This window comes from Lactuca serriola, chromosome 2 (genome assembly GCF_051521515.1).
Source record: "Lactuca serriola cultivar US96UC23 chromosome 2, Lser_US96UC23_V15, whole genome shotgun sequence".
In the NCBI taxonomy this organism is placed as follows: Eukaryota; Viridiplantae; Streptophyta; class Magnoliopsida; order Asterales; family Asteraceae; genus Lactuca; species Lactuca serriola.
Window position 1 is genome coordinate 10,360,912 of NC_136409.1, and position 15,286 is coordinate 10,376,197.

Consider the following 15,286-nt stretch of genomic DNA (forward strand, 5'->3'; position numbering starts at 1 on the left):
AACTCGGTGCTAAGATACTCACCTCCTCGATCGGATCGAAGCATCTTAATGTTCCTGCCCAATTGATTTTCTACTTCCTGTTTGAATTCCTTAAACCTTTCAAAGGTTTCTGACTTATGTTTGATTAAGTAGACATACCCATATCTACTAAAATCATCAATAAAAGTCACATAATACCGATTAGCATCCCTTGTGGCGGTTTTGAATGGCCCACATACATCAGTATGTATTAGGTCCAACAAACCCTCACCCCTCTCACAAGTTCCAGTGAAGGGTGATTTTGTCATCTTTCCAAGTAGACAAGATTCACAATTATCATCCGATTTAAGGTCAAATGATTCCAAGACTCCACTCTTTTGGAGTTGGCCTATGCGTTTCTTGTTTGCATGTCCAAGATGACAATGCCACAATGATGCTTTATCTAGGCTAGTAGAAGAATCAATATACAACACATTATTTCCTAAGTTGTCTACAATCGACACAGTTTCATACACACCATCACAATGTAACGCTTTAAAATAAAACACATTATTAAAGAAAGCATTAATACCACCACATTCATTATCAAACGAAAAGGTAAAACCTTGTTTGTACAATGCATGAAAAGAAATAATATTCCTCGCCATTTCAGACGAGTACACACATTTATTCAAATCTAATTTTAACACATTATTCAGCAACAAAGTATAAACTCCAATCTTGGAAACAGGTGAAGCCTTCCTATTCCCCATGATCAAGTTTATCTTCCCGTGCTCCACATTCTCACTTCTTCTTAGGCCCTGCAAATCAGAACATATGTGAATACCACATCTTGTATCAAGCACCCAAGAATTAGAATATGTTGAGTAATTAGACAATATAGTGTAAATACCTGCATGGGTGGGTTTCACTTTCCCATCCTTTAGATCCTGCAAGTATTTAGGGCAGTTTCGCTTCCAGTGTGCCTTTTCATGGCAATAAAAGCATTCAGCATCCTTGGGAATGGTAGAAGGAGTGCCAGAACCGCTCTTGGTCTTTGATGAGGAGCCTTCAAGAGACTTTCCCTTGGTACCCTTTGAAGGGTGCTTCCTCTTCTTCCCTTTGCCTTGCCCAATAGCTAAAACAGGGGTAGATGTTGGAGTAGGAGTAGTAGAGGTAACAACCGCTTTACCCTTAAGACCGGATTCCGCGGTCTTCAAGAGTCCTTGAAGCTTGCTGAGGGTAACTTCCTCCTTGTTCATATGATATGTCATTCGAAAATGATCATAACAAGAAGGCAAGGAGTGCAAAATGATGTCAATTGCCAACTCCTCGGGGATGTTAACATTCAGCTTCAGCAAATGGTCCACATACCTTTGCATCTTTTGCATGTGGCCCGTGACGGATTCACCGTCCTTCATGCGGGTAGTTATTATGGAGGATATTATTTCATACCGCTCCTGACGAGCACTCTGATGGTACCTTTCCATCAGGTCCTGGTGCATCTCAAAAGGGTAGAAATCTTCATATGAATTTTGGAGCTCGGCTGTCATCGTGGCCATCATGATACATGCCACCTTAGTAGCATCTCTCTCATGAGTCCTGAATTCAGCGATCTCCTCAGGAGTACCAGTAGACTCATCAAGTTCTTTTAACTCCTTATCGAGGACATATTCTTTGTCCTCATAATGAGTAACCATCCTGATGTTCCTAATCCAATCCATGAAGTTGGAACCATCAAAGATGACCCTCCCACAAAGATTCATGAGAGAGAAAGAACCAGTTGGGTTAGAGCCTGAAGCATTAGTGTTGGAAGACATCTGAAAGAAGAAAGTAAGTTTAGATTAGATATTTAGGATCCTTAATAAGACACCCAAATGTAATATTAAGGCTAGGATCCAATCACAATATATTACACTTAGAAGAGGGATGCCGTAATCTAAGTAATAATATATTTGAAAGGTAGGTGAATGATGATTCACCAATTTCCACCATGAAAACGAAATGATTTATTAGGTTTAATTGGATTTGAAATTCCTAGATTCTTTTGAGATTCATTGAACTTTTCAATGGCATGTTTCAATCTCGATTGTGCCCTTCAAGTTTTGTGACTGGGATGCCGAGGATCACAAAACAAGGTGTGAATAACCATGCTAATTCACTTGGTACTCTTAATATTATCACCTAATCAATGTGCCGGTTAACCACACACGCTCCATTGATCTATGACAAACATTAAGTCACCCTTCGTGATCCTTACTAATCCTAGTTAGTGTGCCGATTAACCACACACGCTACACCAACGACTTGGTAAGGTACAAAGTGTGAATTCCATGGACTAGCACCATGTTCACATTTTCCTAAAATAACTAAGATTGGGAATTAAAAGAGTTTAGTTATTTTATAATATTCATTATACTTTTAATGAGGATTTAAAGTCATTATTCTACCCGTTCGGCTAACGACCCTCCACCGATCAAGCAAGCGGTGGGTGAGAGTATACACCCATTAAGTCGCCATTTTATAGGCAACAACCTTATACCCACCTTATAGACCGGCTTCGTGAATGAGGCCTACTAACGGTAAAACGACTTATTCTTATACATATATATAATAATTAACCATTAATGTTATAAATAGTATAAGGGTTGAATTTTAACTATTAAAACTCTAAGGGTTGGAATTAAAGTTTATTAAAGTGTGTGAAACTTTACAAATTCCAAAACTTGAGGGCAAGTTTTGTAACTTTGCAAAACTCTTCATTTCATAACTTATGAATTAAAGGTTCATAAAAATGAAGACTCTTCATTTTCATGTAACTTATGTGTTTTAAGTGTGTGTTAAATAAAAGTGACCTTTGGTAATCCATAACTTGAGGACAAATTATGGACTCCATTAAAACACATAAATGATTAAGAATTAATCCTAAACAATTCAGCAAATAATTCCTATCATTTTCTAAATTCATAAGAACATGAACATGATCATCAAAAATTCAAGAATTATATGAACACATAAAATCATGGAATTTTGATATATGCTATTGCAAATGGATTAGAACAACCATTACACCAACTAAAATAAGTTTTATAACACGAAAACAGTTTTAGGGTAATGTTTCTATTCCATTTCCAGCAGCAAAAGTCGAGAATCTGCACTCTTTCGATCCTACTCGTCGAGTGCATGAACTGACTCGTCGAGTAGGTTGAAGTTTGCCTTGGACTCGTCGAGTCCCCCCAATGGACTCGGCGAGTCCACCATGCAGACAGCAACGATTTCGACTTTTTTTCACTATTTTGCATCAAGTATCAAACAAGCAAGCCTAGGCTCTGATACCACTGTTGGGTTTTGAGCAATCTAACACTTCCTAAGTGTGCATGCAACCCTAATAAACCTTTGATCTGTGTTCGTCTAAATACATGCAAAATAATAATTTTCCAAGGTTTATAACCTATCTAACATGGCATGGGGAACATTTCAACATAAAAGAGTTAGAAGAGATTACATACCTTTTGGTGAGTTTGGTTCTAAGGAGTTTGAGGGCCAAACACCAATAGTGTGAATGCCTCAAATGGAATCACAAACACCACAAACTCTTGGAAAACTTTGAGAGAGTATACACCTTGTATAAAATCGGCCACACACATGCACACACACACTAGTTCACTAGTTTTCTCTTAGGCTCCATTTCATGCTCCATAAGCATGCTTATATAGTGTGCATGGTTAGGGTGAAACCCTAATAACCCATGTCTTTTCCTTTTCCAAGGATCCATGGGTTAAAAGCTCCATGGATCATCCATGGACTTCCACATAAGCCTAGCCCATTAGCAAATGAGTATTAGCCCACACTATATAAAACAAATAGCCCATAATTTAATTAGTCTTCCTTTTAATCTCTAAATTAATTCATAATTAATTTAAGATTAAAACTAATTAAATAACGTAACTTCATATTAATATATTATAAACCATAATATATTAATAAACATATGTGTCTAACTCTCATAAAATTATCCATAATAGTTTGGATGAGATGCAACCCAAATGGACCATGCCGGTCGGTTCAAGTATATACCAAATAAGTTATGGACTTAGACACCTTATCCAACATTGTCAACATGTAGAGTAAAGTTGTACAATGAAAAACATGTTTTCTCTTGCAAAGATGTATAGTTAGGTTATCTGGATTGACGTACTGTTCTGGTTATGTACCAATGTATTCCCAGGAAAGTCCCATACTTTCCTGATTGTTTTACCAATTGTAAAAGATGTAAAGTAAGGTTATCTGATTTGTTACCCTTTCTGGTTATGTAAATGTTTTCCCCAGGAAAGTCCCGTACTTTCCTGAAAGTTGGTTATCAATGTAAAAGATGTATCTGTAAAATATGGTTATGTTCAATGTTCCCCAGGAAAGTCCCATACTTTCCTGAATGTTGGTTACCTTATGTAAAAGATATATTCATGTTAGACCTGGTTATGTACAAGGTTTCCCAGGAAAGTCCCATACTTTCCTGATTATTGGTTACCGATGTGAAATATGTATACCGAAACCTAGTTATCTTGTGAATTGTATAAGGTTGTTCATTATTACTATAAGTAAATCTCTGTTATCCTAATTGCGAGTTCCATAACCATACAATGGACTAAACCTGTGGCAATAAGTAGTCCACATACGTATGACTTTTGTCACCCTTGAACCATTTCGGTTCGACTGTAGCTAGCAGCCAGGTGTGGGGTAGTCAGCCCCATATAGATCTATACACTCAAGTCACGCTCTCTAAATCCCAGAGATTCTGGTTATGAGTGTAGTCCTCCACTCGCGTATCTCTGTGGAGTGTTCACCGAGGACGTGTCTCCAATCATACAGGATTAACAGATTTACTAGTAGTAATATGATAGTCCTCCACTCGCGTATATATGTGGAGTGTTACCGAGGAAAAAACAGTGTACAGGTATTATGTTCAAATGTCTAATGTCATGCTTTTAACTGATAAAATGTGGAAAGCCATTTGTGAAATATATGTAAAACATAACAGTTTAAAACCCATTTCACAAATATATGTTACGTCATCTGCATGTTCAAACGGTTATCAGTTGTAGTAATCAGTGTTAAAAGCATATAAAATGTGAAACACACATTTGAAAACATGTTTTGAGTACAAGTAATCCCTTGTACTTTGCTTGTGTTCCCCCTGAAAACAGTGAAAACAGTGAAAAAGGGTAGGGGTATGAACTCACGAGACTTGGAATTTCAACTGTTTCGGACACTAAGCGTGGGTTCGGGGCTTGATTATTCACGATGTCCCTATGTAAAATGAAATAATGTCCATATATATTCAATTAGGGATACATTCACTAATTATATGGAACATTACACTCCAACGAGGTTAAACACCTAAAAACGAGCGTTTGGAGTGACCCGGGTGACATCTACGGACGTGTATTGGTACTATGGACTTGGGACTTGAGTTTACTCCCCAAGAGTAAACATTTAAGTGAGTTTACAACCACATAACACATACATACATGAGTTCATGGCCGTGAACTCATGTGGGTGTGGTTTTGAAGGTTTAATGGCTTATTTGGACTTGGGGATTGTTGAAATGACTTACTAAAATGCCTTGGAATAGTTTGAATGAAATAATACCATTTAAAAGGGATTTTACGGCCCTAAACATGGAGTTTACGGCCATAAACTCTACTATGGTCAAGAATAATTGATTTTGAGGTATAAGGGACAATCACATGTGATTCAAATTAATTTTCCAAGGCTTGGTATCACTTTTGGGCATCAATTAACATCAAATTGGGAGTTTACGGCCCAAGTATACATACCATGGCCGTAAACTCTCCCATGTTCATGAATAATTAATTTATGGCACTTAAAACAATCACATGTGATTCTAGAAATTTTTCCAAGCCTTTGGGGTGAATTAGGGGCATGATTTGACATGGTTTTATGAGTTTACAGCCAAAGGGTATGTGCCGAGGCCGTAAACTCTTATATGTGTCATTTTTGATATGTTACAAACCCCCAAACTATTTTTAGATGTTTCTAGGATTTACCACAAGGCTATTGGTTGAGCTACACGGCATTTTGACATGTTTTAAGGTGTTAAATCCCCATTTTTGAGGAGTTTATGGCCCAAGCACATGCCTTGGCCATAAACTCTTGTTTTTCCCTCAAAATGCATGTTTAATGCATTCCAAGTCCAGGTTTGTAAGCCTCAAAGTCATATCTAAGTCCCAACTATGATTTAGAAGGGTTAAATGGCTCAAAAACCCCATTATTGTGTGTTTACGGCCCAAGCTTCATCCTTGGCCGTAAACACATGTTCCAGGTCCTAAATCCTAATTTAAACATCAATTTGAAGGCTAAAGAGGTTAGATAACAAGTTAGGGATGTTACCTCTTTGATTTGGAGCCTTAAATCTTTGTTTTTGGACCTTTGATTTGGATGAGGAGAGAGGTTAGAGAGAGAGTAGTGAGATGAAGCCAAAAGCTTCAAATAAAGGCTTAGAACACATTATATAGTGTCTAAGTTTTGGACACGGTGGAATTCTATCCGATATCGGCGTTAGGTGAGGCTTTTGGTCGTACCCGATTAGGTTGCCGTACCCGATATGGTAAATTCTAGAAATATTCCGATCACTAATATGGGGTGTTAAAATGATTTCTAAATGTATTAAGACATCCATTAAGTCATTTTAGATACATACAAGTTAATGACTTAATTAAACAAGAAAATCGGAATTGAATTTGGAAACGACGATTGGTTGCTTGAATTGAACTATGAAAGAGTTACAAGAAGTGGTACGGAAATTTCGGGTTGTTACACCATCAACAATAACTTAATTGACTAATTGACTCCAGACTCCAGACTCGGTGAGTTTGTTCGTTCTCTCGCGTCTCTGTCTTGCCTATCTCTTTCTCTCTGAACTCTGAATATCCTGTCTTCTGGTCTGAAGTTTCAAGTAAGTTAACCTAATTCTCGCTGTTTAGTTTTATTTAAACACCAAATTACTTGAATTACTTTAGTAGTTTTGTGATGTTTTATATCAAAGATGTAAGTTATATACCCTAAAGTACATGACTTCATTTTTTGGGATAAATTCTAGCTTTTCATTTTTGTGACATTATGAGATTTTCAATTTTGTAAACTCTAAATTAAGCATGATTATCCCTATAGTTCATATGAATTTACTTGTTCGTAACTCTATCTTGTTACAGTCTTGTTTATGCCAAATGTTATTTAGAAAATGACTGTTTCTACATGTAAACACTTGAATTTGCCATATAAACTGCTTTTTTTACCTTCTTTTATTCTATAGATGGTTTTCCGTTTTCTCAATGGTTCAGTTTGACATAGATAATGTAAATGTTCAAGCAAATCCATGATATGATTGACTTTTCAATCTTGAGAATTGGGTTGGCATTCATGATCTGGCAGATCTGCTATGAATTCAAGTTTGGATTTTTTTCCCGAAATTTAGTTCTAAACTGCCTACTTATTTCTACTTCTTTGCAACCATGATCATATTAACTTATCCTAAATGAAGTGAGGGTTGTTCTTTATTTATTTTTTATTTTTTCCCTATTGAATGTTGCATGGATAAATGACGTGTCAGGAATAAATGTCATATTTTTTCTTAATGAGAGTAAATGGCCACTTCGCCCTTGAGTAAATCATATTTCCTTTTCTTTATGCCCTTGAAGAAAACTTATATTGTATGGATCTTGATGACATGTTTGGCCACTCTGTTTGGAGTGCTAGAATCATTTGTTTTTGGACTCAACTCAATAGATCGTTGGAATGAGAGTAAATGACCATTTTACCCTTGACTAAATCATATTTTCTCTTCTTTATGATTGATATTGATGACATATCTGGCCACTCTTTTTGGAGGGATGGATGAACAAATATTGTTCCTTTCTAGGCACCGAATAAAGTCAATAAACCATTTGAATGAGATAAATGACCATTTTACCCATCAACTAAATCACATTTTCTCATGTTTACACCCTTCTAGAAAACCATGGATCTTTATGATATATTTGGCCCATGTCTAAATTTAGAAGACACCCACTTAAAAGAAGGCTTCCAAGAAGGCTATGACACCGGTTTTGCCTCTGGAAAAGACGATGGGCGTTAAGTTGGATTAAAAACAGGGTTCATAAATGGTGAGGAGTTAGGGTTTTATAGAGGGTGCATCGATGTTTGGACCTCTGTGATTTGAGTTAAGCCCACTCACTTTTCGAAAAGGATTCAAAAGAAGATTAAAGAGATGGATGCATTGGTGTCCAAGTATCCGATTTTGGACCTTGAAAACGAGAATGCCACACATATTATAGGATTATTGAGGTTGAAATTCCGGGCTATTTTTGCAACATTAAATATGAAGTCAGGGTCGGCCTTAACTTATATCAAACTAAGCAAGGGCTTAAGGCCCTCAATTCCAAAGGGCCCCAATTCTAGATTTCTAGTACAGAAAACGCACGCCACAATCAACAATTCCACAAGGACGTTTCAATTTACACAAAACAATGCCTTCTGTTATTCTTTCTACTTCGATTCTTCCTTCTCTCGATTGTTCAAATCACGATCATTCAAATCAGGGGCGACTGCAACTGAAACGGTATGTGTTTTCCAGTTTTCCAGTTTTTGAGTTTTCCATTATCTTCTAGTCTTGGTGATTGTCATTGTTAATCAAATAATCAATAGTGTTTTATCTACATAGTTTTTTTTAATATTTTTTACTGCTCTATAGATGACACATTTTAGTTTTAAAATTCCATGTATTATGTAGATGACTCCATGATGTTTGTTAATTGCTTTTAAAAATTCATTCAATACTCAATATCCTTTCTTTTTATGATATGTAAGAAGAAGGTAGAAATATTGTCAAAAAAAAAGTTGTAGTTAGAATTTACACCAGCAGGCAAGCTGATGTATCTATACTAAGCTAGAAATTTGCAAGGATAACTCTGTTAGAAGATCAAATAATTAAAAAAAAGGATGTGAAGTTAGTTTAAATTAAACTTTAATGGTACTCCATGTTGGGAGGTCGGCAAGCCATAATGCAAGAAACTAATTTTTATCTCTTATTACAAAACTTAACATTACAAACTTAAAAAATATATTTGCATTACAGTTTCCTCCAAAAAGTTTGTTGCTGAAATACAATGCCTAATTTTGTGTTGATCCAATGCTTAATTTTGTACATTAAAGTCTTTAAACAATCTACAAAAGAATGGTTACTCTTGGTGTATGCGAAATACATTAAGTCAAAACGAATGGTTGATGATAAATTGTATCTTTTTAGACGTATTAATGATTTGGTTATGTTAAGTCACATCTTGGCGTTTATTTTGGTTGATCTTTGTCAAGATTATGTTTTTCGGTCTTAAGCCCGGATAAATGAAAGTTTATAACATTAAATATAGTAAAAGCCAAAGGGACCCGAAATTTTGTTTCGCTTAGAGCCCCTAAACTAGTTGAGTCGCCCCTGTATGAAGTTTGAGTATATAGGGTACCCGAAAGCTTTGGAATCGAATGATATTCAGTTTTGAGGTATGTAAAATGACAATTAAGGAGGCGTTTGGTTTGCAAAATGCTTTTTGGATGTGATGGAAACTACCAAAGGAATTGGAATCTAAGGGAATTGATGAAGGAAATGAACTGTTATGTTTAGTCCTAAATCTTTTTAAAATCCAGTTCCTCTTTTCAAGATTCTTTTAGAAAGTTATTATTGATTTTGTTTGCAATAGTTTTGAATCAAAAGTAACAACTTGTATTTTTTTTTTCTATCAAGTCCCCTCTAAATAAATAATGTTTAAATTATTTGAAAAGACGATGAGAATGAAGTGAATTTTATAAACAAAAAAAAGGTAATAATTTAATGTGGAAATCTCATGTATTTGATTTTGATTATTAATTAATTCCATGAAATTAGCGGATGAGATCCAACTGCAGCTATTTTGTTGGATGAAGCACAGGGGTTAAGATCCTCTCAAAGCTTGTTCTTTTTAATCTGCAGTGCAATCATCAACAGGGGGATAACTTTCATTTCATTTATATATTAGAGCTGTTTCATTTTAATCTGGTGTCAAGGACCTATCTTTACCTGTTTTGTTGCTTCGTTTTTTCTTTCTTAATTATATTTATGTTGTTACACTTTGGATAGTATGGATAGACGAGTGGGATGTAACATCCCAAATTTCAAGACCAAAAATTTCATTTCACATTTTGCAAATTTATAAAACCAACTGTTTAAAAAGCACATAGTGATGATATAAAAGGTAAACCATGGTATCCATAATCAAACATGTCATAACAAAATAAAATCAGAGTATAAAATCCCATAGATCTCTGGTGCGGAAAATGTGTGTGCGTGATGCGCTGCAGTCACGCCGACACCTTTCTCCTCGAGGAAGATGTACCTGAAACCAAAACTATAAATCGTAAGCACGAAGCTTAGGGAGTTCCCCCATCATACCACATACCATATAACATACATACTGCAGGCGATTCTGGGGTACCTGACCTACCCTACTAGGCCATTCTGGGGTGCCTGACCTACCCATGTCAAGTAGTTCTAGGGTGCTTGACCTACCCTGTCGGGCCATTCTGGGGTGCCCGGCCTACCCATATCAAGCTGTTCTGGGGTGCCCGACCTACCCTGCCGGTTATTCACAACCAAGCCCAGGGACTAGTCCCCTAACTACCACTATCACATAATCACATAACATAATCATACTGCTACGCATGCAAGGGTACTGACTATCCCTTCAGTATCTTTCAACCTGTATCCGGGGCCTATTTCACCCCTACTACTACTAACATGTATAACAGAGCACCCTAAAATACAGAGTATAACATGTAGCAGCAAAGCAGACAATTCTCACAAAGACAATTATCTAACACACATCTCATACTAGTGGGCCGACATTGTGACCTTAGATCCATTTCTATAGGAAGGTAACTCACCTCAATGTCGTGTAGTAGCGGAACTTCCCTTGGTGCTGGGATCGACTCCTCTGAAACCCCTACACATAACAACCTTCCTTAATTACTTTTTCATAATCATAACCCTTTCAAAGGTCAATTCAGGTCAAAGTCAAAGTCAAGGTCAACATCCTGGTCAAAGTCAACTTCCTAGTCAAAGTTAATATCCTGGTTGACTCGACTCGCCGAGTTGGTCCATCAACTCATCGAGCTCCATGACTCAGGGCTTCTTAACTCGCGATACAACTCGCCGAGTCACTCTCTAACTCTTCGAGTTTCCCTTTTACGATAGAATCTAGACTTATCCGTTTGAACTCGTCGAGTTCATCCTAAACTTGCCAAGTCCATCTCCATAGATGTTGGGACATTGACACCAACTCACCTAGTTCATCCTTAAACTCGTCGAACCCTATGATCTTCAAGTCCAAAACCAAGTCCAACCTGCTGAGTCATCTCCTAGACTTAACGGGTTCACTCAGAACTAGAAAGGTTGGGGAACCACAACCCGACTTGTCGAGTTATATGAACAACTCCTTTGAGTCCCTCTAAGTAGCACTCTATCAGTCGATTTTGGTCGGGCTTTATGTATCCAGAATGTAGATCTGGCCTCCTTGGGCAGTATAGCATGTAAAGTTATGAACTTTACGTTCATGCATGGATTTTCTAGCTCAAAACGCCCTAAAATGAGGTTTACAAGTCACATAGGGCTCCCATGGCCATAAAGTTGGCACCTTTATGCCATTGGGTCCCTCAAATGCTCCAAATCTGAAATCATTACCCCAAAGCATGCTTGCATCCATGAATGGTTTCATATTATGCTCCCAAAAGGCCCTAAACCACCCCATAAATAGATCTAGCAAGCAAATTGACAAAGTATAGTTTTTTACCTCAGAAGAACTAGAGATGAAGCTTGAGCTCTGGATCTACGGCTTCTTCCTTGAATCCTCAAGTTTTTCCTTCCTTCTTATGCTTCAAAATCACAAAAAACACACAATAATGGTTCAAGAAGACTCACAATGGGTTAGGGTTTCATGTCTAAGGTCTGGAGGTGATGGAGGCTGAGGTTGGGGCCGGATAAAGTGTTTAAATAGCATGCAAACCCCAGAAATTAGGGTTTCACCCAGACAGCTCTACTCGTCGACCCGAGAATTCCGAATCATCGAGTAGGCTCGCCCACCCGCGTCCAAATCTCGTTCCTACTCAACGAGTTTGAGCCTCCAACTCGTCGAGTCCCTGTACAAAAATGCAAAAACTCATATTTAAGATATGTACCGGGAATCGGGCGCTACATACGAAATCTAGTTGATTTGTACACCTAGTCATGTGCCAATTTATCAACATTAACAAGCCCATTGGATGAGAGGAAAAGGTTCATGAAAGACAGAGATCAAGCTGATGATTATTGGTTTTGACATTGTATTGTGTTTAAGTAACTCAATGAACATGAAACAAGTTAAGTTGGGTTAAAGCATAAATAGTCACTCTTTCGAGTATTTCTTTAGTAATACAAGAAATACTTCAAATCGTAAAGTATATTACACATGGTGGTAGTGAGGGTAAAGTATATTGCTATTTACTGCATATTTCCTTATGTGATTTTAAGCTGCTCACTTACTTTTTTAAGCTAAACTTTTTATACTTTTACTCATTAGATACGGCATGTTAATAATTATTATTTGAGAAAAAGAAAAACAATTTTCCAAAGTTTAAGCAAAAAATTAATTATTGGGCCAAAATAGCCATGATTTTCGTATGACATCTGCAAAAATCTATGAAATGGTTATGTTTTGAGGACTTTCACATATGGCCATCTGCGAAAAAGTGGGACCCAAAACTAGATTTGAAAAAAATGGTAGATGCCCATTTGCCAAAATTGAATTTTATATGTGAATTAAAAAAAGTCATCTTTTTCTGAGTTTTTTTTTTTGTGTGTGTGTGTGTTTTAGAAGTCTTCAAAAGCCATTTCTACAGCCAAAGAAGTCTTAGGTGCTGTTTGTTTGTTTTTTTCTAGAAAAACCCACTTCTAACTACTTATTGTTGCGCCGTGCAGCACACGCGCAACACTTGGCTCTTCGCAACTGTTTGTTTTTCAGAAGACTTCTGACTTAAAAACTATTGGACATGTGATGTGTGGCACGACACTTGACCCTCTGCTTCAAACTTTTTCACACATTACTTTAAATTATTGTAGCAGTCTATAGAGGTTAAGAAACAAACATATTTTTTTATTACATTTTACAACCATTTGGTCTCCCTCTTCTGCTACAAAAGGTTGCAGAGGTGGTCCGCAAACTTCATACATTTTCGCTTTGAAAAAACAAACGACACCTTAATATTGTAGTTTTGACCATTGTTTAATTCAGTCTCAAATGATTTGTAACAATTTGATTTTGGGTTTTGATGAACCGCATAGAGTTATTTTAGGTATTGAAGCATGTGATTTCATGTTTGTAACGGGAAGAAGAGAAGCTAAAATGAGAAACATTTTTTTTTCATATTTACTTTAAATTTACTTGACACTATTTGCATCCCTTTTCACCTAAAATATCGTCCTAACTCAACCTCAAGCAAATTCCTATTACTTCTCCCATATATACCAAATAGATCCTACACATCATAGTTATAGAAACGTCATTCTTAACCTCTTTTAATAACATTATCCATAGATTCATCTTTCACCTTTAGTGTTCTTGCGTTCCAAACAACTCAATATCCAATAATCACCATAAATGCATAAACACATTAAACCTTCCATCTTTTATACAACAAACTGCCTGATTCAACAACTTGCACTTGATATATAAAAAATTAGGTGAAGAACTGAATACATCAAATCGGAGAAGCAAAACCTATGAAAATTGTGTAATAATGCAAATCCTGATCCTCAATGCATGATGAGCTTAGCTTGACTAGTTAAATTTATTAATAAAAATTTTGTCCAATTTGTCGATTAACATTGTTATACGACACTTGTATTTCTATACTGAAATCCAGGTGTTCATTCTGAAACTCATTCAAATCTTTTGAATTTACTTTTCCAAAGCTACTGAGCTGACCTCATTTTCTTATATAGCCATGAACTCTTTACTTACAGTTACTTGTGGCCTTGGCCTTTATATGAAAATTTACATCGGTTTCTTTTCTTGGTTAGTAAAAAATAGAAATAACGCTAAAGTTTAATCAGATTTTTGCAGGTAAGAAATGGAAACTGTAACTAGTTGAAGATGGGAACAAACTCTGCTTCTAGTTACTTTCATGATATATGCTTCCAAGATACCCAAACAGTATGTTGCATTTATTTATATACTATAGTTTCATAATATTTTTATATTGAAAATCTCAATTCTACTTTTCCATATATTTTTCACTAGTCATTCCTAATTTTCCATACTTGAGTCCAACATTTACCAACAACAAAATTTAGGTTTACTCATTATCCCATTAACACTATTGATAAACAACATAATGTAGACTAATTAAATTGGTTATTAATTTTGCATTTAAATTAGCATATGACGAAAGAGAAACATTTTTTTTTTCATATTACTTTAAAATGACTTGATACTATTTGCATCCCTTTTCACCTCAAACCTCATCCTAACTCAGCATCACCCAAATTCTTATTACTTGCATCCCATATATACCAAATAGACCCTACACATCATGATTATAGAAACAACATTCTTAACCTCTTTTAATAACATTAGCCATGAGATTCGTTTTTCACCTTTAGTGTTCTTGAGTTCCAAACAACTCAGATCTAATAATCACCATAAATGCATACATAAACGCTTGAAAACAAGCGCACTACCAAACACACTATAAACCCACCCTCTTTTGTATTTCTCAACTGAAACGTAGTTGTTCACTGTCTGAAACTCATTCAAATCATTTGAATTTACTTTTCCAAAGCTACTGAGCTAACCAACCTCATTTTCTTATATAGCCATGAACTCTTTACTTAGAATTACTTGTGGCCTTTATATGAAAACTTTGGTTGGTAAAAAATAGAAATAACTCTAAAGTTTAATTAGATTTTTGCAAGTAAGAAATGGAAACTATAAGTAGATGAAGATGGGAACAAATTCTGCTTCTAGTTACTTTCATGATATGTGCTTCCAATATACCCAAACAGTAAGTTGCATTTATTTATGTACTATAGTTTCATAATTTTTTTCATTGAAAATCTCAATCCTACTTTTGCATATATTTTTCACAAGTTATTCCTAATTTTCCATACTTGAGTCCAACATTTACCAACAACATAATTTAGGTTAAGTTGCTCATTATCCCATTAACACTACTAATAAACCCATATAAT